This window comes from Podarcis pityusensis (genome assembly GCF_964106645.2).
Source record: "Podarcis pityusensis genome assembly, chromosome: 17".
In the NCBI taxonomy this organism is placed as follows: Eukaryota; Metazoa; Chordata; class Lepidosauria; order Squamata; family Lacertidae; genus Podarcis; species Podarcis pityusensis.
Window position 1 is genome coordinate 3450318 of NC_138042.1, and position 24632 is coordinate 3474949.

At 49.0% G+C, this 24632-nt stretch overlaps 1 long non-coding RNA gene across 1 annotated transcript; it reads left to right on the forward strand.

Moving 5' to 3' along the window:
* Nucleotides 1-8663: 8663 nt before the first annotated feature.
* Nucleotides 8664-24426, forward strand: LOC308466602. The gene is made up of 2 exons (XR_013980907.1): nt 8664-10973; nt 24182-24426. It is a non-coding gene; the product is annotated as an uncharacterized lncRNA (long non-coding RNA).
* Nucleotides 24427-24632: the final 206 nt, after the last annotated feature.

Genomic DNA, 24632 nt, shown 5'->3' on the forward strand with positions numbered 1-24632 from the left:
CATTTTCTCCCTCACAGGGTTATTGCGAGAATAAAATGGCAAGGAGAACTATGTCCACCACCTTGAGCCCCTGGAGGAAAGGTGGAATATCAATTTAATGTATAAATAGATAAAGTAATAATAAACAATATCTCTAGAAGGAAAGCCGGTATCACCTCCCCTATATTCCAAGTTGTGCATATGCAACACTAAGAGTTTATTAGCTTGCCTAGGCTATGAAGTCAGCTGCGGGGATTTATAAGCAAATTATACACTTTGTGTTTAAAACAGACATCAACATACTGTTAGTTGCTTACAGTAAAAGGCTAGCCATGCTTACTCAAAAGTAACCCCTACTGATTCAATGGGGCTTAGGATTGGAGCCTTAGTCAAATTACTGGTGGCACATACCACAGCATACATGTTCATGTTATGCTTGCTTCTTCTTTTTCAGCTAGGTATTTGCGCATGCACACACACTTCCAGATTTGCAGTCCTGGGGGCAGATGTGTGAAGAACCATATTTTGCAATTATTGATGTCACTAGGAACCATTCAATACCACCCTCTGATAGTCATACAAAACAGAAGTCTACTAAGAATGTTGCACTCCTGGTGAAGAGTGGTTTTCAGATTTTAGTAGGCACTTCTTCAAGCACTGTAATCCCTCTGGAAATCTAATTTGTCAGCTAGGGCAGGAGTGGAGGAAGAGGAAATAAATGTGTATCAGGCACAGCCAGTAAGGTTAAAGTGGCTTCCATGTGTCTGAAATGTATGGCTGCTGTTCATGCACACATATCATGGGAACAGATTTTCCCCCAATGCATGCGGATTGAAGTGGAGAAAAACCACAAGAGTTTAAATGAGCAAATGCACATGCAGCACTTTTAGCTATGAGCAGTATGCAATTATTTAAACAAATGTTGTCCTTGCAACATGAAAACAGTGATCAGAAAAAGATTGGGATCCCATACTGTGTGTTCATGGTTGGAAAGCCTCACCATTTAAACAAATGTGCACCACTCACAATGGAAACTGCCATGCATTGGTATTGGAGGGAATTAATTCTTTGCATGCTCACAATCATTTCTATCCATATTCTGGGTATGCAGACTGTGTGTGTGAATTTTATCTGTAAGTTGCTATAGTGGGTGGTTGTCTGTGTGCTGTGTATACATGTGCAAATACATATGCTAAAGTTCTCAGAGTGATTCTCAGTAATACATCCCAGTCATGGTGGTTCATGACTGGGCAGGTCAGGCTTGCTCAGTGCCTTTTCTGTTGGTGCTGGGTGGCTGGGAGACACAGTTCTATCAGGGCAATTTTGGCATCAGAGCCACTTAGAGGCTTGCAAAGCAGTTTCATTTACCAGCAAATTGTTGTTGTGGCAAATGGAGGGATGGGGCAAGTGCTGGTGCACATGTCTGGTCATTGCACCCTGAAGGATCTCTATCTTTGCCCCCCTTAATGCCACAATGCAGGCTTGCTCTTTTTAGCATCTCGGTAGAAAGTAACAGCGTACACTCAGGGATGCCACTGCGACAGAGGCTAAACCTGCTCCCTCCTACCCACACCCTGAATAAGTCACCTGAAGCAGGTGAGTTCCCTTCTCACCTATGTCCCATATTGCCACCTATTTACTTGGTCCCACTGAAGTCCCATAGAAACCTTTGAGAATCAAGACTGTGCTTATCTACATAGCCCAGCTCCTTCTCCAGTACAAATCCCTCCAAATCTACAGTTCATTTTTTGGGGGTCTTGGGACCTGGCTTTCATAAGGAAATAAAATCTTAAATTCCTGAAATCCTGTTCTATCCTGGAGTCCCAGAGCAAGTAAGAATATGTTAGTGCAGAACAGATTGGGAGGTAAGTAGATATGAACAGAAACATCCATTCACCAAACACTCTCAGAACGTGGTAGCAACAGGAAACATTTTGTCCAAGTTGGCCTTTAGTCACCATTGGCTTCTTACAGGCCAGTCAGTGGGCCGCATGACAATGCTTCTAGCTCCCCATCCTACCAATCAACATGAGGCACAGTCCTCCAGAAAGCTTCCCTACATCAGCCCCCACTGAAGTGAACAGGGGTACCTGTGTGCAGTTTGCTGTCTGTCTTCCACACCCTCCCCAGCCCCATAATAGCACCCCAATTTCACCATTAAGTCTGCAGTCCCACCCACCTAAGCTCAGGCTTCTGCAGTCGTTGTGAGCACACTCAACACCTGGTGTGCCATCACAGATGTTCAAAAAGGGAAATTTGATTCTTTAACATGCTTACAGATGATGACCGGCAGTTTGTTTGCTGAGTGATGTATTTCGGAATCAACACAAGCAAGGCTTTTCCCACTGGCAACTGGTGCCAAAGGGTTCACGTAACTGGACCCTGAAATATGCTCATGCTAGGGCTCTGGCCTACCTCCAAGGGAAGGCAGCTCCAGACTGTGGTTCAGCAGCCACCTATGGCCAGCCAGGGGGCATCTTGCTGCCCTAAGCAGCTGTGCCCCCCCCCACGCAATCTGAGAGATGCACTCCAGCCACAGAGATAATGCTCAGGCTCAGCCATGGGCGTAGCCAGGATTTTTGGGGGGGAGGGGGAGCCAAAGCTGTTGAACATTTTTTAGGAGATTGCCCCCCCAGTTGTTGAGCTTTCTTTGGAAAATCATGCGTAAATATACCCCCAAAGAGAAAGCATTACAGGGGGCAATCTCCTAAAAATTGCTAGCATTGCTAGGTGGGGCAGAAACTCAGTTAACACAGTACTCGGCTCTGGATCCATTCCAGTCCGGCTTCCGCGCTGGTCATGGGACCGAGACGGCTCTGGTTGCCCTAACAGATGATCTTCGTAGACAGCTGGATCAAGGTGGGTCAGGGCTGCTGATTCTTCTAGATCTGTCAGCAGCTTTCGACATGGTCAATCACGAACTTCTGGACCACCGCCTTGCTGATGTGGGGATCCAGGGCACAGTCCTTCAATGGCTGCGCTCGTTTCTCTCTGGTCGGGGACAGAGGGTGGCGCTTGGGGGGGAATTGTCATCGCGCCACTCCTTGTTGTGTGGAGTACCTCAGGGTGCAATACTCTCCCCGATGCTTTTCAACATCTTTATGCGCCCCCTCGCCCAGCTTGTCCGGATTTTTGGGTTGGGGTGCCATCAGTATGCTGATGACACCCAACTCTATCTGTTGATGGATGGCCATCCTGACTCGGCCCCAGACACACTGACCAGATGTTTGGAAGCTGTGGCTGGATGGCTACGTGGGAGCCGGTTGAAGCTAAATCCTTTGAAGACAGAGGTCCTGTGGCTGGGAGAGGACGATATGGGATTGGGGGGGCAACTCCCATCTCTTGCGGGGGCGCAATTAGTGCCAGCACCGTCCGTTAAGAGTTTGGGTGTAATCTTCGACACCTCCCTTTCCATGGAGGCGCAGATTGCAGCTACAACAAAGGCGGCATTTTTCCATCTCCGCCAAGCTAAGCAGTTGGCTCCTTACCTCTCTCGCCCTGACCTAGCCATTGTGATCCATGCGACGGTCACCTCCAGACTGGATTATTGTAACTCGCTCTACGTGGGGCTGCCCTTGAGACTGACCCAGAAACTCCAGCGGGTGCAGAATGCTGCAGCGAGACTCCTTACAGGGTCTTCGCTGCAAGATCACATTCACCCGGTGCTATACCAGCTGCACTGGCTCCTGGTGGAGTACAGGATCAGGTTTAAGGTGCTGGTTTTAACCTTTAAAGCCCTATACGGCCTAGGACCCTCGTACCTACGGGACCGCCTCTCCTGGTATGCCCCACAGAGAAACTTACGGTCTTCAAATAAAAACATCTTGAAGGTCCCAGGCCATAGAGAAGTTAGGCTGGCCTCAACTAGAGCCAGGGCTTTTTCGGCCCTGGCTCCGATCTGGTGGAACACTCTGTCACAAGAGACCAGGGCCCTGCGGGATTTGACATCTTTCCGCAGGGCCTGCAAGACAGAGCTGTTCCACCAGGCCTTTGGCCAGGGCACAGCCTGACTCCCTCCCTCGGCAATCTTCGCGGAGCTCTGGCCCAATGGTTGCCAGTGGCTTGAATTAATTAATTTTATAATGAATGATTTTAGAGTGTTGTTTATGCTGTACTTTTGTATTGTTTTATTGTTGTTAGCCGCCCTGAGCCCGGCTTCGGCTGGGGAGGGCGGGATATAAATAAAATTTATTATTATTATTATTATTATTATTATTATTATTATTATTATTTTCAATGCTTCTCAATAATTTTGTGGATCTGGGGGGGGGGGACTGCCCCTTGTCCCCCCTTGGCTATGCCAATGGGCTCACCCCTTGACAGGTTTCATGGGTTGAGCTCTAGCACCCGCCACAACATTGCAAGGGGTGTGTGTGTGTGTCTTTGTGCCCTCTTGGATCACGCACACCGCCTCTTTGGAACCCTTAAAAGTAGTGCGAGAGATTGGGTTGCTTGTGAAGCTGAGATGACCATAGGACATCCAGAATAGGTACAGGATGCTAATTCTTAATGCATTGCTCTTGGCCGATCATGGAAGAGACTTGGCTACGTTGTTTCAAGAGCTCATTGAGCTTCCAAGGCACTCATGTAAATACAAGCTGGGCAAACACACACACACACACACACACACACACACACACACACACACCAGCAAGAAGAGGAACCAAAGACACTTCTGTAAAGTATATTATGGGTCCTACCCCACCCAAGCAGCCACTACTCATCAGTCCTGATTTATAAAGCTTCTTTGGTGAGCACTCATTTTGAGAAATCATTTTCCTTGTGGTGCAGAAAATAAACTTTAAGGAATGCCTTTCATCTCCCTTCCACCTAATGGCAATCCACTGAGCATGTAAGTCCCTCTATGGCATGGGTAGGCAAGCTAAGGCCCGTTGGCCGGATCTGGCCCAATCGCCTTCTCAATCTGGCCTGCGGACAGTCAGTGTATTTTCACATGAGTAGAATGTGTGCTTTTATTTAAAATGCATCTCTGGGTTATTTGTGGGGCACAGGAATTTGTTCATATTCCCCCCCCTTCAAAATATAGTCTGGCCCCCCACAAGGTCTGAGGGACAGTGGACCGGCCTCCTGCTGAAAAAGTTTGCTGACCCCTGCTCTATGGAAAAGGCTTGGCAGGGTGGGGTGGGGGTGCTTAGTAAAAGAGATGCATGCAGTTCTGAGGTTCTATCAATAGGTGGCCCTCTTGACTCCCTTCCCAGCTCCCCCCTCCCCTCCCTCCTCTTTCCCCCACTGCTCCTCCTCCTCCAAGCAACACAGAAGAACTCCCAGCCTAGGGACCTGGCTTCATATTTTCCCCTTATTTGGAGAGTTTCATTTCTTTGGGTTTTTAAAATAACCAGCCAGACCCTCCCCAGGGCCCTGGGGGAAAGGGATATTGCAGTGGGCTGCGAATCAGGGCAGAAGGGTGTCAGTCAGCTGAGGAAGGAGCACTGGGGGTGGGGGGTGCAAGAAGGCTATGGCTTGGTTGGGGTGGGGGCAGTGCGGGTGTGTAGCAGAGCAAGGGGGAGCCCAAGCTGTAAGAAATTAAGACTGAAGCAAGGGTGGTGGGCCGAGTTCTTGGAGCTGGTGTTTGAAAAAACAACAACTCCTTTTACTCTGCATGACCTAATCTGGAATAAGAGTCATCCCCCCCACCCCCCCACCCCTATTCTGCTCTCCTCACCAGGCTTAGGAATCCCCACTTTCCTCATGAACACGCTTTGAAAGGGCGAGAAAGCGACGGTCTGTCCCTGTCACCCCCCCACCCCAAATATTTAACAACCCCAATTGTGTGTGAAGCAGTGTGGTTGAGGGGAGTTCTGGGCTAAATGAAAGATGCAGCAGTGGGAATATTTATTGTCTTCCTATCCCATCTTTCCTCCGATAAGCTTAAGGTGGTGTCCCTGGCTCTTCCCCTCCCTGTTTTATCACCACCACAACCCTACAAGGCTGAGAGGCAGGGACTGGCTCAAAGTCACCCGATGAGCTTCAGGGCTGATTGGGAGTGTGCATGTTTTGAGTCCTGGTCTTCTAGGTCTGACACTCTAACCACTACACTGCATGGCAATAAAAGGTTGGGGATGTCCCACCTGTTTGCTCGTTTTTCCTGACACAGGTGAGACCAAAAGCCCATTCACACAACGCTGATGGCCATGACGGCCATGCTTCTTTTAGTGCCTCCAGCACAGACTTTCTCCCACACGGCTGCAAGCTCTGGGCTGCCTGTGTAAAAGCTGGCCATTTCCCACCTGTCACCCAGCCACCATGGGCTCGGCCAGCTTTCTGAGCAGTTGTGACGGCATGCCAAAAGCGGCGCAGGCTCAGCTTAGCACACAGCAAGAGCCGCCTTTCACTCAGCCAGTTCAGCCTAGAGCAGCATGGCAGGAAAAGTGGGCCTGTCGTGAGGTAATCTGAGGCAGCTGCCTTAGGTGGCTTGTGGAGGGGGACAGTCCATTAAACAGCAGCTACATGTCAACGGTTGTTCTTCTGCTTGCATTTCCTGGTGAGTTCTGTTTGGCTTTCCTGCCCTCAGGCACCAAAATAATAATAATAATAATAATAATAATAATTTATTATTTATACCCCGCCCATCTGGCTGGGTTTCCCCAGCCACTCTGGGCGGCTTCCAAAAGAATATTAAAATACTATGATACATCAAACATTAAAAGCTTCCCTAAACAGGGCTGCCTTCAGATGTCTTCTAAAAGTCTGGTAGTTGTTGTTCTCTTTGACATCTGGTGGGAGGGCGTTCCACAGGGAGGGCGCCACTACCGAGAAGGCCCTCTGCCTGGTTCCCTGTAACTTGGCTTCTCGCAGTGAGGGAACCGCCAGAAGGCCCTCGGTGCTGGACCTCAGTGTCCGGGTAGAATGATGGAGGTGGAGACGCTCCTTCAGGTATACTGGACCGAGGCCGTTTAGGGCTTTAAAGGTCAGCACCAACACTTTGAATTGTGCTCGGAAACGTACTGGGAGCCAATGTAGGTCTTTCAAGACCGGTGTTATATGGTCTCGGCGGCTGTTCCCAGTCACCAGTCTGGCTGCTGCATTCTGGATTAGTTGTAGTTTCCGGGTCACCTTCAAAGGTAGCCCCACGTAGAGCGCATTGCAGTAGTCCAAGCGGGAGATAACCAGAGCATGCACCACTCCGGCGAGGCAGTCCGCGGGCAGATAGGGTCTCAACCTACGTACCAGATGGAGCTGGTACACAGCTGCCCTGGACACGGATTTAACCTGTGCCTCCATGGACAGCTGTGAGTCCAAAATGACTCCCAGGCTGCGCACCTGGTCCTCAGGCTCTCTCTGCCAGAGGGGCAGCCCCCAGAGGGAGGCCAAGTGAGGCAGTAGGTTTGGGATGCCGTGAAGGACAGCAAAGCAAACCACACTCCTGGTCTGCTCCTGTTCATTTGGTGAGGCTCATGCAATATAACCTCCAGGAGGATGTTTGTGGCCGTTCCCAGAGGCATCTGGTTGGCCACTTCAGAAACAGGATTTGGGCCTAGAAGGGCCTTTGGCTTGATCCAGCAGCCAGGGTCTTCTTAGGCCCTTATGGATTGTGCCCTGTGCTAATAGTGGGAGTCCGGGTAGGGTGTGTGGACTTTCTGCCTCAGGCATGCAAAAAAGTAAGGGGTAGCCCTCCATGTTCTAGTACTTCTCCAAGAGATTTTGGCAGCCCCCAACTTCCATATTAGTACCTTTTTGTTTGCACTTTCCTTAGGGTGGCCTACACGGCTTCCCCTTTCTTTTTACCCCCACAACAACCCTGTGTGGTAGGATAAGCTAAGAGGCAGTGGGTCATCTAGTAAGCTGAGTGAGACATTGAACGTGGGGCTCCTTGGCCCTCGCTTGACATACTAACCAAGACACAGTGGCTCTTCCTCTCTGCCCCTCTCTCTTCTCCATACACACAGATGGAGCTATGGGACAGGAAGGCTTCTATCTAAGCTGTGGCAACTCACCTTGAGGACATCACCAGGGATTCTGTGCAAGGGGGACTGTAGTTGCCAAAAGACATGCAGGGTCTTCCTTTTTCTTATTTTTTTAATGTATTCAGCGATGCTTTAACATGTCACAAAGCAAACAGGCATTGAGGACATATCTTTTCATCCTTCCTCATTCCCAGGACATTCCTAGGGCAGCATAATTCAGAACACATTACACGTCCTAGAAGGGATCTTAAAGGTAAAGGGACCCCTGACCGTTAGGTCCAGTCACAGACGACTCTGGGGTTGCGACACTCATCTCGCTCTATAGGGTGAGGGAGCCGGTGTTTGTCCACAGACAGCTTCCTGGTCATGTGGCCAGCATGACTAAGCTTCTGGCAAATCAGAGCAGTGCACAGAAATGCTGTTTACCTTCCTGCTGGAGTGGTACCTATTTATCTACTTGTACTTTGACGTGCTTTCGAACTGCTAGGTTGGCAGGAGCAGGGACCGGGCAACGGGAGCTCACCCTGTTGCGGGCATTCAAATCGCCAACCTTCTGATTGGCAAGCCCTAGGCTCTGTGGTTTAACCCACAGCATCACCTGCATCCCTAAAAGGGATCTTAGGGACATCCTTATAGCATTTGGGATTGGCATAGGAAGGATGGGCCACTTGGTCTAGAATAGAGTCCTAGGTTTTTACATTCTCACCCCTTGTGCCCATACCCACCACCCACCCTGCCTATATTATTCCACCGGCCCAACCTCACCCCTTCTTTCTGATGCAATACACTTTTGGAATAATCATTATTTCCAGGTTAATCTGCAGTAACAATACTTGTACTATATTCACAATTCTAAAGCACATCGGAACCCCTTGACTGGCTCACAAAAGCTTTTATGCCAGCCTTCACTCACCTGGTGTCCTCCAGTTGCTTTGGACTGCAATTTCCATCAGCCCTGCTACCTGGAGCCGAAGGGAGTTGTAGTTCAAGACATCTGGAGGGCCCCAGGTGTCCAATGGCTGTTTTATGGATTAATTGACTGAGATTATATCACCCCCTCCAGGTTGCATAGCCATTATTTGTAATGTGGCTTCTACCCTTAATTGTGCATTTTAAGAAGGAGGAAAGTCCTCTCTTTAATTGTGAACATATAGGAATAGTTAATGACTTTTCAGGGACTTCTAATAATGCAATCCTATACTTGTCTAATCATCAGACAAGTTTAATGGGGCTTATTTCCATGTAAATTAATATAGGATTGCAGACTGCTTGACTGCAATCCTAATCCCATTTACCTGGGAGTAAATCCCAATGAATAGAGAAGGTTTTAATTCCAAGTAGACATGGTTACTGTAAGGCTGTTATCCTATGGTATGCCCGGGAGTAATCCTAATAGAATAAATTGGGATTTATTTCTGCATAAATGGCATAATGTCATGCTGGTTTTTGCCTTACATTATCTTGAGCATGCACATGTGAGTATGCACTGAGAGCTAGGGGTGGGGGCTGTACTCTTTAATTACCACAGTTGTATTGACACATGGGTGGTGAACAAGGATTAAGTGAGGCTGCATTCATACGATAGGCACAAAATCACACCCTTAGACTTTTTGTTAATTCATCCAGAATAAATATCACCTTCTCCCAATTAAATGCTTACAGTCACTAATGGCCATTAGAATTTCCACTTGACTCCTGAAATAATATATTTAATTATAATAACATTTAAACTATGTATGGAGGTTATTGTTTTTGTTTGTTACCATGTTATGTATTTTTGTGCTTTGATACTGCAAACCACCCTGTGATACTTGGATGGAGGGTGGTGTAGAAATTCAATAAGCTAAATAAAATATGCATTAAAATTGTTGGTGGGAAAAACAATTTTCACGTTTGCCAGTGTGGTGGAGCGTGTTAGCCTTCGAGCTCAACAATTTGGGTTCCATTCCCCACTGAGCCAGAGAGCTCACGGTGTAGCTATGAGCTTCTGCATTTCAGATTAGTCTGCTTTGCAGGGTTGTTACGAGGATAGGATGGGATAACACCATGTGCACCACCATGAACATGCTAGGGAAAGGATAAATAATACAATACTGTACAATGTATTATATTACATTACAATTCCAAACAATGTAATGCAACGTAATACAGCTTGCAGGATTGTGAAGATGACAAGATGTTTAAAATGATGCTCAGGGGTAGCTAATTTGCTCTAATGTGTATTCTTCTCCCTTGTTCTCACCGGCCACACCCAGTTGTGGCTGACACTCAGTGGTGTCAGAAACCAACCTGGGGCACAATCACGAGCCCATAATTGCACATTCCCCATCACACAGGAAAAAAGTGACCAGAAACTTCTGCATTTTGCAGCACCATCAGCCACGAAGGCACACACCCAGAAATTGCTTAGACCAGATGACACACTTTTGTATTCCGAATCAGATGTGGTTAAAGAGGTGCTAAGAGGTGGCGCTTATTCTCCCTGAGAAGCAGCCTCACTGTGAAACGATGACTGCAGCCCCCTAAGGTGGATTTGGGGGGTGGTCCCCTTAAGGACAGCAGAGTGAGAGCCAGCAAAGTTCCCACCCGCGGAGGACAAAATCCGCGGGGAAATTCTCCTGCCCCCGCCTCACTAAAATAGGCAGGGGAGCCACTGTTTCGACAGTTTGCAGGGCTTCCGAGAAGACTGTGCCCCATGGCGTAGTCAGGATTTATTTTAGGAGGGGCAGGATTCATGTTAGGGGCGCAGAACCGAGTAATATGCAATGCCATGACTGTGCCCCATGTTATTTAGGGGGGCACTTTAAGGGTGGCGCACGGAACCTGCGCGGGTCTATTTCGAATTCCTGCTTACCAAGGGACTTCCCGACCTTCCCCGATGCTAGTTATCTTCTGATCTACTAATCAAAGGCAAAAGGATTTTGGTGGCTCCGGCTTTGCTGCAAGAACCACAGGCTCACAAGCTCCAGACTCGTCCTCCCAGCCCGCCTACCGAAACCTACACAGATGCAACCCAGGCTGGCAGCAAGTTGAACTGAAAAGGCTGTTGGGTTTAACCAGGGCGTGCAGGTAAAGTCACCTGAATAAAGCGACTGCGTCCATCGCCCGGCCGAGCTGGGAGGGGAGGTGCGGCGGAATGGGCGGGTTACCGCGCTTCTGCACTGAGCAGGAGTTCACGCGGGTGGCCACTTATCACGTGTCTCTTGTACCTGATGCGTGATGCACAGATCTCTTGCCCCTGGCCGGATGATGGCCAGGAACCAGCGGAGCAAATGGTTCTACTGGAAGGGGAGTGGGGAGGTTCCGTGCCGCTGGTCCACCCAGGACCTTGCCCTCCACATCTCCCTCTCGGTCACGCGAAGAGGCCCCCTGTTGCCCACCCAGGGGGCGATGGAGGGTGGGACCCGGGCCCAGGAGGGGGCGCTGCGAGGGGAGGAAGGCCCGAGACCCCGCTCGCCTTCCGCTCTTCTGCTCAGCAGCGGACCCCTTTCTTCTCCGGACGCTCCCGCTCCCCTGCTCCCTCTTCCGCGCAGCTCCCGCATCCCGACGTGCCGTGCACGCGGGTCCCTCCGCCGCGTGTCCTCCTGGCTCCCCGCCTCGGCTCTTCTCAGCTTAGGCATCCCGCCGACGTCTCCTTCCTCGTTGCGCTTCCCGGCCTCCCTCCTGCATCCCCAGCCTGACTTCCCTCCCTTTCCCCGCCCGGTCCACCTTCCGTCTTCCTCCTTCCCGGCGCCTTCTTCGTTCCCCCGCCCGTCCAGCCCCGGCGGCGCCCGCTCCCTCTGGCCCATCTCACCTCTCCGGACCGGCGGGCGGGCGGGCGGGCAGGGCTCGGGCTGGTGCTCCTGCCTGCCTGGGACGGGACGGGGCGGTGCGTGCGTCTCGGGCCGGAGCTGGGCTCGGAATGGCCGGGCGGCGGGCGGCGGCGGGGAGGACACCGGGCGGGCCGGCGGGCGGCTCAGCAAGCCTTAATTGGTAAAGAGCGGAGTCGACGGGAGGAAGGAGGGACGGGGGGAGGCCGGTGGCAGCAGATGGGGGGAGCAGCAGGAGGAGGAGGGACCCAGGCGCCGCCCCCGGGGGGAGCGCAGAGCGACGTCCACCCGGGGTACAAGGGTTGCCCCTCTAGAGGGCGCCCCACGGGGAGCGCGCCGGTCGTTGGCCTTTTGGCCCCAGGGAGCGCCACTGCAAGCGGGGCGTGGGAAGCTCAGCCACGGAAGGGGCATCCCCCTCCTTCCACTAGGGGGCATCAGCCACCATGGGGGGAAGGGGACTGGCGAGCGGAGGGCTCAAGCAAGGCAAAGCGGCTATGTCAAGTTTGCAGGGCTTTGGACATTGTTGAAGGGTGGGGGGGCACAACAGACAGATCTGCCCCACTCCCCAGGGGCACAATTCACAGGGCTGCCCTCCTGCACAAGCCTCCTGGACCCCGTGGACACAGGAATCCTCAAGCCCCAAAATGACCCCCCACCTCTAGGCCACCTTCCTCGCCCCAAATGCCAGGCAGACCACCGCAAGCCCCCTTAACCCCCATGGCCATGCCCACGTTGACCCAGGGATCTTTCCGCTTAGTCATGGTGCCACTCTGTGCCCCATCACTATGGGCTGGGCATGAATCATGGGCACAGAAGGGGAAGGAAGAGGGTCAGCTCGTGAGGGACGTGGGGCACGGGGGTAGGGAACGGAGACAGAGGGGGCAGGAAGTGGCAGGAAGTGAGGCATGGCAGGCCTGGGTGTTGAGGGTGATAAGCTGCTGCTGGGAATGGCCGCAGTCAGGACGGCTGCATGGCTGGCATGGCTGATAAAAGACTTGAGAGAGAGAATGACAAGGCATGGCCATCTTGGCCCTCCAGACGTTTTGGGACTACAGCTCCCATCATCCCTAGCTAACAGGACCAGTGGGCAGGGATGATGGCAATTGTAGTCCCAAAACATCTGGACGGCCAAGTTTGGCCATGCCTAGGTTATAAGAATACATAATTACTTATTTGTAATAGATGACATACAAAGAACCCAGAGCTACGTCTAAAAAATTGGCAAACCTATCAACTTAAAAAATGGTACATGATTTGTTACCCACCTGAGTGAGTGAGTGAGTGAGTGGATGTATGTCTACAGCTGAGCAAGCCTGTATGCGTTGGAGTTCCTATGTGATGCGTTTGCCTGCTCCATGGCATGTCTGCGTAGGTGTTTATGCAGGCACTTGTGTGCTGCAGCTTGTGTGTGTGCACATGTGTGCCAGCAGCACAGATGCATGCTTTAGGCTTGTACAATATGGAACACGGAGCCCTGAGCTGCACACTCAGTGCGGGGCAGAGAGAGGTGATCTTCCAAATATATTTCTTGAAGACAGAGCACATGAGAAAAGCAAGTGGACTGCTGGATCCCATATTGAGGGGAGATCCGGAAATTGTTACACCAGAAAACTGTGCAGCCAGGACCAGCCATTTTGGTGTCTAAAATGCAAATGGTCCCACTTCCTCTCCATTGATTAATATGGGAAGTGTTGGGGTAGTGCCCATCTCAGTGGCAGAATGATGCAGAAGGTCCCACAGTCTATCCCTGGCCTGTGCAGGTAGAGCAGTGAAAGACTCTTGCCTGAAACCCTGGAGAACTATGGGCCATTGGTGACCATTACTGAGCAAGATGGGCCAATGGAAGCTTCCTATGTAAAATGAAGCACAATCCATTGGGAAGTTCTCTTGGGACAGCCTCCTCTTGAATCTGCTCCTTTGCTTAGAAAAACTTCCTGGTGGGTTGAGCTCCAAGGGCCAGATCTACCTATCTGTCACCCTTCAAAGTGTCCAAAATTGGCTTCCTGAGGGAGCCACTCTTCTGAGGGCCAAGCAGCAAGGAACTGGCTCATCTAGTGGCAGGCTGTAGTCTCGCTGCCATATACTACCCACACCTCAGGATCCTCTTCATATGAGGATGATTAAATTATTTATGTACGCAACAACAGCAACAGCCAGAATCCTATATGTGCAGAAATGGAAGGAAGGAAGAAGTTCCAACCAAGGAAGAATGGATCTTAGAACTAATAGACGAGGCAGAAATGGCAAAATTGACAGCAGGAGTAAGAGATCAAAACAGTGAACTTTTATTGAAAAGTAGAGACCCCTTTTGGACTATTTGAGGAAGTATTGTGGCCAAATGAAGTCGTGAGCAGGATTCAAAATATATGTAGGAGAAGAGAAATTACAACAACTGTAATAGAGGAAATAAGTAGGATATATATATATATGCAACATAATGCAGCAGAGAAAGGAATTAAAAACATCATGGAGGTAAAGATGGGAAGTCAAACCGTTAAGGGAAGTACGTATTAAAGTTGAAGTTGATTTGTTAAAATTTCTTAAATTTAATAAAATTTGGGGAAGAGGCACAAATTGGCACACAGGAAATGACATGTGATACAGGAGGCTCCATGCAGCACGCACTCTGCAGCCGTTCTGCAGAGTGCCAGGATTGTGCCTATGGCAGTTTTACAGCCTGGCCCTCTTCATGGTGACTCAGGAACAAATCCAATGGATTTCAACAAATCCATTTCAGCCTTAATGAACGAAATGCTTTATATTGCTTTAATCTACCTCTTTGTCACAATGAACTTGGTGAGTTGTGTTGGACCTGCTCCTGTATGTTCAACTCACCTAAGCTCATTGCAACAGAGAGGTAGAATAAAACACACATACTTCAGTGGTGTGTGCACACTGGACGAAGACAACCAAGAGCAAGAGTGTGGAGCTGCTCCTACTGACTCAGACCATTGGTCCCTCTACTCCAGGAATGACAACTCTGGCTCCCCAGATGTTCTGCTGCCTGTGCTGGATGGAGCTGATGGGAGCTGGGGTCCATCACATCTGAAGCAGCTTCCCAATCAGACGTTTCAGACTGCAGCATGGCCACTGATGAGGGGAGTTGGAGTCTGGCAACATATGGGGGGCACCAAGTTAAGAAATGCTGACCTGGAGGGCCACAGGTTCTCCCCCCTAGCAGGTTTCCAAGGGCTCGGGTGCAGCTGCCCCTTCCATCACTCCAACCTGAGATCCTTTTTTGAAAAATGTATATGGAATACAGAGTGGAATAAGCTGCTTGTGGGGAGGATGTGGGGCAGGAAAATTGTGAATATAGAAACATCAAGCAATTTGCTTCCTCCAATCAGTTGCTCTCTTCTTGAAAAAAGAAACAGTGCTGGGGTTCTAATACACATAAATGCCCCCCCCCCGCAGCCCCAAAGCCATCATACCAGCTGAAATGGAGGAGCATGTGGAAGCATTCTTATTGATAATCATGCCCATGTCTCAAACGAAGCAAATGAACCAGAGAAACTTTTCCAAAGCTAGGCAAAAATATGTGGCTAAGTCAAAAATTGAATCCAATCGTGATGTTGCTCAGTAAGTCACCCAGTCAGTTTAATGGAATGTATATGTGCAAGGGTACAAAGTCATAGGAAGTGCAATGGGTTGCATTCCTCCAGCTGCCGCATTACCATATTTGCATACCTGGAATGAAGTTTTGTGAACATTTTAGGCTCTCACACTGGCAGGCTTTCAAAGAAGAGGAATCTTGACCCACTTTAACGCCGCCCTTCAGCAAGAGTACTTCCTTTTGGTCTGGTTGACGCAAGCACTCCAGTTTAAGCTACGGCCGCTTCTCTTGGTTTCACACCCATACTGAGATTAGATGTTCCTTTGCTTTGAATAGGGGGTGCTGGGTGGGGGGTGAGTGGATGAGGCTGCCTAGGAAAGGACTCTCAGCTCAGCTACTTATGCCCGTAAGTGATGCTCTGCTCTGCAACGGCCTTTTCTTTGAGATATCAACTAGGAAACAATGTAAACTTGCTGGGTCTTCCAGCACTAAGTAAAAACAGCAAAGTGTCTTTTGGCAGTGCAAAGACTAACAGATTCCTTGTGACATATGCTTCCTTCAGCTGTAAGTAAACACCCAACTGGGAGCCCTTAGACAGATTTGCATGTTGATCTGGTTTACACAGAGCACTCACATGGTGTAAAAAAATCCTAGCAAATCCTGACAAATCTAGATTTTGAACCAAGATTAGGAGACTTCTGCAACCTCCCAGTCCACTTTGGATGTCCCTAGACTGGAGGGTTCAGGGCCATATAGAGACGGATGCAGATCAAGCAATATTTGAGGCCTCTCTAGGTCCTGGTGTGCAGCAGTGATGATACCATTGCGCACCAAGGCCTGGAGACGTTCAGGGTGTTTACATCCATGAATGGGACTCTTCCCTGCTTCACACTTCACAGTGTTTACTAGAGGTGGGAGCAAGAGGAAACACCCAAGAACATTCCATTTGTGAAGGAGAAGCCCAAAGTCCTTAGGGGAAGGTTTAAGCATCCAGTTTGTGTGCAGAAGGTACCAGCTTTAGTCCCCAGCATCTCCAGGCAGGGCGGGGAGAGACTCCTGCCCAAAACTCTGGAGAGGCACAAGTCAGTTCAGACCCTGCCAGTGGACCAGAGATCTGAGGGAGCTCCCTATGTCTCAATCTGCACAAAAACCCTCACAGTGATGAAAAGAGCCCCCCCCCCATGCTTGTGTCTGAGGGTGGCTGGGAGAGGAAGGGCCCTTTCACAACCATGAACACCATACAGCAAGGTATGAGTTTCCAATCCAGAATTCCTATTCACTTTCCATAGATCCAGAGGACACCTGGGAAATTTAGGAAGCAGAGTTGGATCTGAATGACTGACTTTGTCTTTAAGAGGGAGCAATTCTCTGAGTGGAGAAAAGTCACACTAGGATTCCAGTCCTGTGCTTCACCTAGCAAGTATCCCAGACACTATCTTTGTGGTTCCTAAGACCATGGAAGGAATAGTGATGTTGTGCATTGCTGGTCACTATTTCAGCAGCTTGCAGGCTCATGGCTGGATCTGGCTAAAGCAGACAGGGAACCTGTGTTGTCGTCCTGATATTGTTGGTCTTCAACTCCCAGCTTGTCTGAGCATTGGCCATAGCTGTGTTGTAGGTTGTCCCTTTGATGTGGTCCCACCTTGCTTTGATGCGATCTCTGGGGCAGTTCAGTAGAGCATGTTCTACGGATTCAGAGAAGCGTTCACAGTTCAGGTGTGACTGTTCCGGCAGTATCGATTTGAGGCTGGTACTATGGGTCCTCTTTGGCTGGAGATTGATCTTGCTCACTGCCAGGGAGGGATCTGTGTCACAGTCAGTGCGGTGGTAGCTCTGTGTGATGCGAACACAGTTCAGCGCCGGTCGCCTGGTGATAATCAAGTCTAGCTGGTGCCAGTGGTGACCTTGGATGTCTCCAGGACACTTGTCATTTTCCTTGTTGTGTAGAATGTGTTCATGATGCAGAGGCTGTGATAGGAGCACAGCTCCAGCAGCCCTTGTCCGTTCCTGTTCATGTTCCCAGTACCAAAGTGGTCTATACAGGTGTCCCATGCATGATGATCGTCCCCAACTATGGCACTGAAATCTCTCAGGAGGAATAGGTGTTTGTATGCTGAGACCCTCCTGACAGCCTGGTCTGGTTCCTGGCAGCAGTGGCGTAGCGTGGGTTGTCAGCACCCGGGGCAAGGCAAGTAATTTGCGCCCCCAACCCAGTAGGGGCAGAGAGCTGCGAGTGCGCCCCCCAGATGTTGCGCCCGGTGCGGCCAGCCCCCCTGCACCCCCCGCGCTACGCCACTGCCTGGCAGAACTGGTCCTTGGTTGGTATGTCAGCAGAGGCAGATCTACTATGAAACTAATGAAGCTTTAGGTCCAGGGCCCAAAATTCCGGAGGGACCCCAGAAGTGACTATAGTCCACATTGCTTAAATTCTTTGGGTCGAGTAGACCCTATTTGGGTTACACAATTTAAGTGGATTATTTGTTTGTTAAATATATTTCACCAATCCCAAAATCTGAGAGTCAGCACAGATGTCGTAAAGTTGGAGTGTCGCGTTGCAGCAATGTTAATTTAGTTAATTTATTTATTTAGTAGTTAATTTATTTTTTATTTTTTAAGAGTGCTCAGACACAGAGCTTTAAATCATGGACTGTCCCTGCCCTAAAAATTCCCCAGTTCACTTCCGTTGCCCATTCTATGTCTTGCTTAATGAACACATCTTGCTTAATTGCAAGGAAAAGGAAATTAATTCAAAATAAGGGAAGAAACATAGGAGGAAGTGAAATAAGTCAGACAATAACAAGACTGAAATAATGCTTCTGGAGGTGCCATGTTCTCTCCAGGTATGGTGACTTGCAAGAATTGGGTTCTCTCAGCGTAATCTGCAGAGCTCTCCATAGTGCCAGATTGCAAGGCTCCGTGCTGCTCCGTGTCTCCTTTTCTCCTTTAAACCTCCTAGTCTTCCACCTTTGCAAAGTTATCCCCTGGAGACCCCTTTGCATCCTTTGGAGGATTTCTACTTTCCAGCATCCTGGACCCTGTTCCTTCTGGCTGCCACACCTGCCAAAGACAAAGTGAAATAAGCTTGCCTTGTTGCCCTTTCTTACCTGCTCACTTGATGGCTGCCAGAGAGAGAGAACTTCTGAGCCAGGCAAGGGCTTGTTCAAGCTAGAATAAAGGAAAACCAGCAGGAGGGGGAGAAGCAAGGTAAGCCCAGAGCAATGGAACAGCAAATCCACAAATATTGCAGCCATGTGGTCTCTATATAGCCCCACAATGGGAATCCAGTCCAGATAGGGTCTCCAGGCAGCCAGTGGTGGCCAGAACTGTAAATCTGGCAAGCAGGTCCGGTCTGTTTTACTGCTGGGGAAACACATTTTTCAAAAGTGCAATCAGCAACACTAGAGAGGCAGAAGGTGCTTCTGGGGCAGTGGGCCTCAGCTCGGGTTGCCACCTTTGGTCATGCAAAATATGGGGCAGGTTGAACAAAATAAAGGACAGGTCGGGGTGGGGACACACACTCATAACCCCAAATCTTCCCCTCTCCTTTGTGCAGGTGGTTCTCTGCATTTGGCTTCCCACCTCAAGAGACTTGAGCATGGAGGAGGAGGAGAGATCAGACTGGGGTGTCAGAGGGGGCCAAGTGGCAGTGGATTTGCAGCTGAGGAGGAGCACCAGGGAGAGGGAGGGAGGGAGGGGGCGAGGGAGGGAGGGAAGGGAGGTCGTTCCTTCCCCTTCTCTCTCTTGTCGCTTGCGCTGGGCTGGGGTCCTTGTCACCAACAGCAATGCAACTGCCATTGGGACCGGGATTTTTCATTTCATGCCATGTGTTATTTTGTCACTTGGTTTTATCTCTAATGTAAATATTATTTGCTCAGTTTCTAGGCCAGCTTTCAAGCAAGCTGCTTCTTAAAGCAGACTACAAAGCTGAAAAACAAGAGTTAATAGCAAGTTTAGAAACCTATCTTCAGGTACAGGTCAGGTGTGAGGAACCTTTTTCATCCAGCCTTGCTTCCTGGCCTAGAGTAGCATTCACTTTTTTTGCTGCTGCTGCATCACACCTGTGGCCTGCTAGATGTTGCTGGATTCCATCCCGCCCCCCCCTCCAGAAAGCATGGCCAGTGATCAGGCATGATGGAGGGCCATGTGTTCCCCCTCCCTGGTCTATACTGACTGGCAGGTTTCAGAAATGAGACATTCCCAGTGCGCCTGGCAGGTGGCAGGGGCCAGGGACTGAACCTGAGACCTTCTGTACACAAAGCAGATGCTCTGCTGCTAAGCTATGGCCAGTTGACCACCAGCTTGAAGATTGCCAAAGAGGCATTAGACAAATGAAAGGAGCAGCAACTGTGCAGTCTCCAGGGTGGAAGTATTAAGCCTCTTGGGAAAATGTAGCACAACCACCAGTAAGGCTCCCTCCCTCCCAAAATGCCTGGCTATTTTGCAATCCTTTGTTTTTGGTTTTGCTCTGTGGGGGTTGTGCATTCTCCTGTTCTCCCACCCTGATTCTGGGGCACACATCTCACTGCAAGGCTCAGAGAGAGCAGTGAGCAGGTCTCCCATGTCCGGACAGGATGTCTATTGATACCCTGAAGGAGCTAGTGGAAGTTTTGCACAAAGGCTGGGACGTGGTTTCAATGGCCATATTGAAAGGCAGAGGACTAACCTGCCTGCTGGGGATGGAGGGCATGGCCGGCAGTAAGCAGGGAGCATGGCCCACTCTTCCCCACAGCACTTCCTGGATGAAAACAGGGACACTCTTGTGTGCCCTCTATTGTCCCACTGCAGATCACTCAGTTCCTCTCCTTGCTTTCCACATTTACAAATTGCTGAAAGCTGTTCCCTGCCTGCCATAGGTACATTGTCTAGTTGTGCCTTCCACCAGAGCAATAGCTGTAGCAATTAGCAGACAGTGGCCTTTTTCTGGTGTGCTGATAAACTTGGTATTTGTTGGCATCGGCCTGTCTTGAGAGCAGAGGTGTAGTGTTGGGGGAGGCAGAGGGGCATGAGGGGGCATGAACCGGACACCCTCATGTAGGGATCCCCGTCCTGCCCTGCCTGCCACCAGGCATTGCTGAGCCCCAGGGCCTTGGTGCTCAGAGCCCAGACTGGCTTTGCTTCTGCATCTGAGGCCCCCTTGCTGAATGGCTGCTTGGCTAGTGTTGGAGGGAGGGAATTTACCCACTAAGGGCTGCGCCAGCCAGCCAGACTTCTCCCTGCGCAGGTGGGCAGGTGGTGCAGTGTAGCCCCGCTTGGCTCCAGTGGCATGGGGGCACTCCTATTTGGCAGTGTTGGAACTGAGGTCTGGGCTGGCACAGTGAGTTCTGTTCGCCCTCTGCACCCCGGGCACCAGCAAATGCTGCAACGCCACTGCTTGAGAGACAATGGAATGTGCCTCCGGGGATGAAGTCAAATCACTGCATTAGCAGCACTGAAATGACCCCTCTGGGGGATAAGCCTGGGCCATGTGTCTGGAGGTCCTGGGCTACCCAGATGACAAGACCCCCTCTTGGCCTCGCTGCAGATCAATATGCATGGCACCAGCTTGGCTTCAGAAGTTGCTAAGAGGAGGCATACAAATAGTGTTGCCATATTTCAAAAAGTGAAAATCTGGACACAAAAGTTGTCATAACTGGGAAATCCCAAACATATGGCAGCCCTGGTACAAGGTACCATCCAACCATCTTAGGGATTCCTCTCCGAATTTGTGGAAGGTTTGCTCCTTAGCCTTTTCTTCTCCCAGAGTTATCCCACATGGCAGCAGAGCTTTAGGATCAGAGTTGTCCTTCTCCTAGATGGGCTCCCTTCCCAGGTGGACAAGCCCCATCTGCCCCTCACCTCCTTCTACAGCATGTTTAGAAACTGCCTTCTTGACCGTTCGACTATTGTTTTTTTTATTGTTTTTTAAAATGATATTTATTAAGAATTTTAGAATTACAAAAAGAAAAACAAAGAAAAAAAGAGAGAGAAAAAACAAAAGAAAAACAAACCACAATCGAACAATACAAATTGATAAAAATCAAAATCAAAAAATAACACGACACAATCAAAAAACAAAAATATGCCACAAACATTTAAAAACAAATCCAATATTCTCAAATCCTAAACTGTCATTACCTTCTTTCTTTGACCTCCTCACTCCTCCCTTTTTTGTATCCTAGTTGTTAATTGTCACAGCAAATCCTTTCCATATTTCATAATATTCTGTCATTACATTACCTTAATCTATTTTAATCTTATCTTACTATAAAAAACCTTAAAACTAAAAACTTAGATCTTATTTATACCAATTTCTCCTAACCATAATATTCTTACATAATTCTTTAAACATTTTTGCTAAAGCCAGATAATTTCATTCCAACATTTTTCTAACGTTCATCAATTTTATAAAACAATCCTAATAAAAAAATTTTTTTTTTCTTCCAATCTTCATCCAGCGTCTCTTCCTCCTGGTCCCAGGTTTTGTCAGTCCTTTCTATCCCATCAATCTAGCGCATTAACCTGGTAATCTTATGTCCGAGGCCCTTAAATCCCTTCCATGTCCCATCCACAGTTCTTCTTCATATTTATACCTGTACTTTACTTTGTCTCCTGCTCCTTTCACTCGTGGGAACTCCAACTTAACAGTGTTTTTGACCCTTCTCGACAAATCAGCCCCTTTTCCATAGTCCACACTAAACTCCATGTGGTATTTAAAAACATGTTTCAAAGTCCCTCCAGAATTAAGAGCCCCCACAACCCCAAACATCTCACGGCCCATTGCCAGACTTGAAAAGTCCAAACATCCCTGCATAGGGGGGTCTATCCAACCCCCCATTTCCAAACCAAACCAAACTTTATCTTTCCAAATCTGGCTTTTTCCAAGTTCATTTGTCAAATCCAAGAACTCATGTTCCTGCTGGGCCACAGCTCCCTCCATCTCTGGCGCCCAAGGTTCAGCAACATCCTCTTCCCTCATCTGTTCTGTCAGAGCACACTCCTGATTTGATTCCTGGATGGGCTCTATATAGTTTCCCACTACCTGTCCAAAATTTCTGATCGCAACAGTCATCAAGTCCTTCTTCTCATGTAGCTGTTCCAGTAGGGCACTTGTTTTACAGAAAGCATGCAGCAGAGCTTCTGAATACATTGTTCTGCAAGGTCAGAAGTCTATTCCCACGATCGTAATCTGTTGCAGCTGCAAGCTCCCCAGTTCAGAATTGGTAACAGTTTCACAGGCTCCCTCTAGGGGAAGAGCTTCTATTCTTTTCTTTTAAGGGCAGATCTAACAATAAAGTTTCCTTTTTCAGATATTTTGTCAATATTTGTTCCTTTAAAATGTGAAGGGGAACAATGGAATCACTATGTTTCTCTTCTTTTAACTATCTGTCAAAGACGTTTGTCTCTGGTCAATGAGCTTCCCGAAGAACGTCAGTCCTGACACCCCGCTCCAGGATCAAGACGGTGGAAAGTTACTTTGTGTTACACTCTCTTCTGCAGGTTTAAACAGTCCGGAAAAAATTCCCCCTCTTCTCCTGCTTCTGAAGGGGGTTCAACAGTTTTAAATGATGAAAGTTAATCCTTTACAGGCGATTTTCTGAACTCTAGTTTGCCATGTCTTTGCTTTAATCTATCTACAAGAAACGGAAGGCTGACTTCCTGTTTAGACCTTCCCGTTTCAGTGTCAAATTGAGGTAAATTTCTTAGTCCAATTTTCCTTTCTACTCGCAAATCATTATTTGAAGTCCAATTGTCCGAAATTTAAGTACTCACGGGTAGTTGTTTTAAAAGCCAAATTGTCCCAGGAAAAAGGCAGCGCTCTCCGGCAACGGCTGTGCGGCTTCGCTCCACGGAAGAAGCAGCTGACTCTCAGCACCGCGCCACTTCCCCCTCTTCACTCTGGAGCCCGTTAGTGGGTTCCTTTACAGGTTGGGGGGGCGCTAAAGGTGCCCGCCGAATCCCATGGTCACAGGCTTCATCCGCCTGTGATTTTTGAAAGGGTCCCCGCTTCGCCGTAGCGGGAAAGACCCGTTTCCCATGGAGCTGGTCCCTCCAGATCAGAGGGAGTCCGCCATTACCGATGATGCCACCCCGGAAGTCCGCGTTCAACTATTGGTCTTGTCTGCTCTCTGCATGCAAGAGAAGTCCCTAACTCAATGAGGCTTTGAGACCCCTCACCTAGTTTACCTGCTTCTGGGGTCGTTTGTCCATCTTTGGTTCCCACCCTGCACTCAGCTCTCCCCTGTGGCTCCTAGAAGCTGTCAGCATGAGGCAGCAGCCACTGATCCTACTGCAGTTACGTAAATAGCCCGGGGGGCAGCTGAAAAGGTGGCTCTTTATTCGCTTTGCAAGAGCCTGCCATACACTGGCTTTTGAAGCAGTTTGCCTTCACCAGCTATATAGTCTGCTGGCACATTGAACAGGCATCCCTCAAAGTGAACAGACAGAGGCTTTATAGGGAAGAGCACCAGAAACAATGTGGTGTAGTGGTTAGTGTGTTGAACTAGGACCAGCTCGGTTAGTAGAGCATGAGATTCTTAATCTCAGGGCTGTGGGTTCGAGCCCCACATTGGGCAAAAGATTCCTGTACCCCCCCAAATTGTTTTTATTCATTTTATAACACAAATAAACAACACAAACAGAAAAACAAACAATACAAACAAATTCTTGTCTTATCCTTATTTTTTCTAAACATTGTTAGGTGAGCTTCCCCAAGTCCCCCCATCTGATTTTCATTTTACCTCATCTTTAGTAGTTTACATATATCATAATTTTTAACCATTTTTTAAACCACACTTACCACACTTTTACCATAAAAATCTTCACATTTTATCCTTACAAATAATACTATTTTAAAATACACTATCTTCTCCTTCTAACCCTGCAGCCTAAATCCACTTCCAAAGCTATTCTAATATTTAAATATTCCTGTACTGCAGGGGGTTGGACTAGATGACCCTTCCAACTGGGCCGGGGTGATGAGGGTTCAACGCACACCCACCCTGCCATGAAGCTCTCTGGGTGACCTTGGGGCTGTCCCATTCTCTCTGCCTAACCTACCTCACAAGGTTGTTGTGAGGACAAAGGGGAGGATGGGGAGGACAAAGACTCATGTATATCACCTTGAATGCCTTGGAGGAAAAGTGGGATTTACATGGAACAATAAATAGATAAAATTTCTCTAGGCAGTGGTGCCATTGAGGAAAGGTTTTTGGGTTGATTCCAGGGCCCCACACGGCATAATGGGAAGGAAGGCTCCCAAATTCCATGGGACAGGCTAAGCCCGCTATGAAGTGAACAGGAACCATCTAAAAATAGCTCAGCCCCCATCTGCTTAGACCATCCTGTCCAGAGCCTAAAATCGCCTAAGTGCATCACAGTATCTGTGAC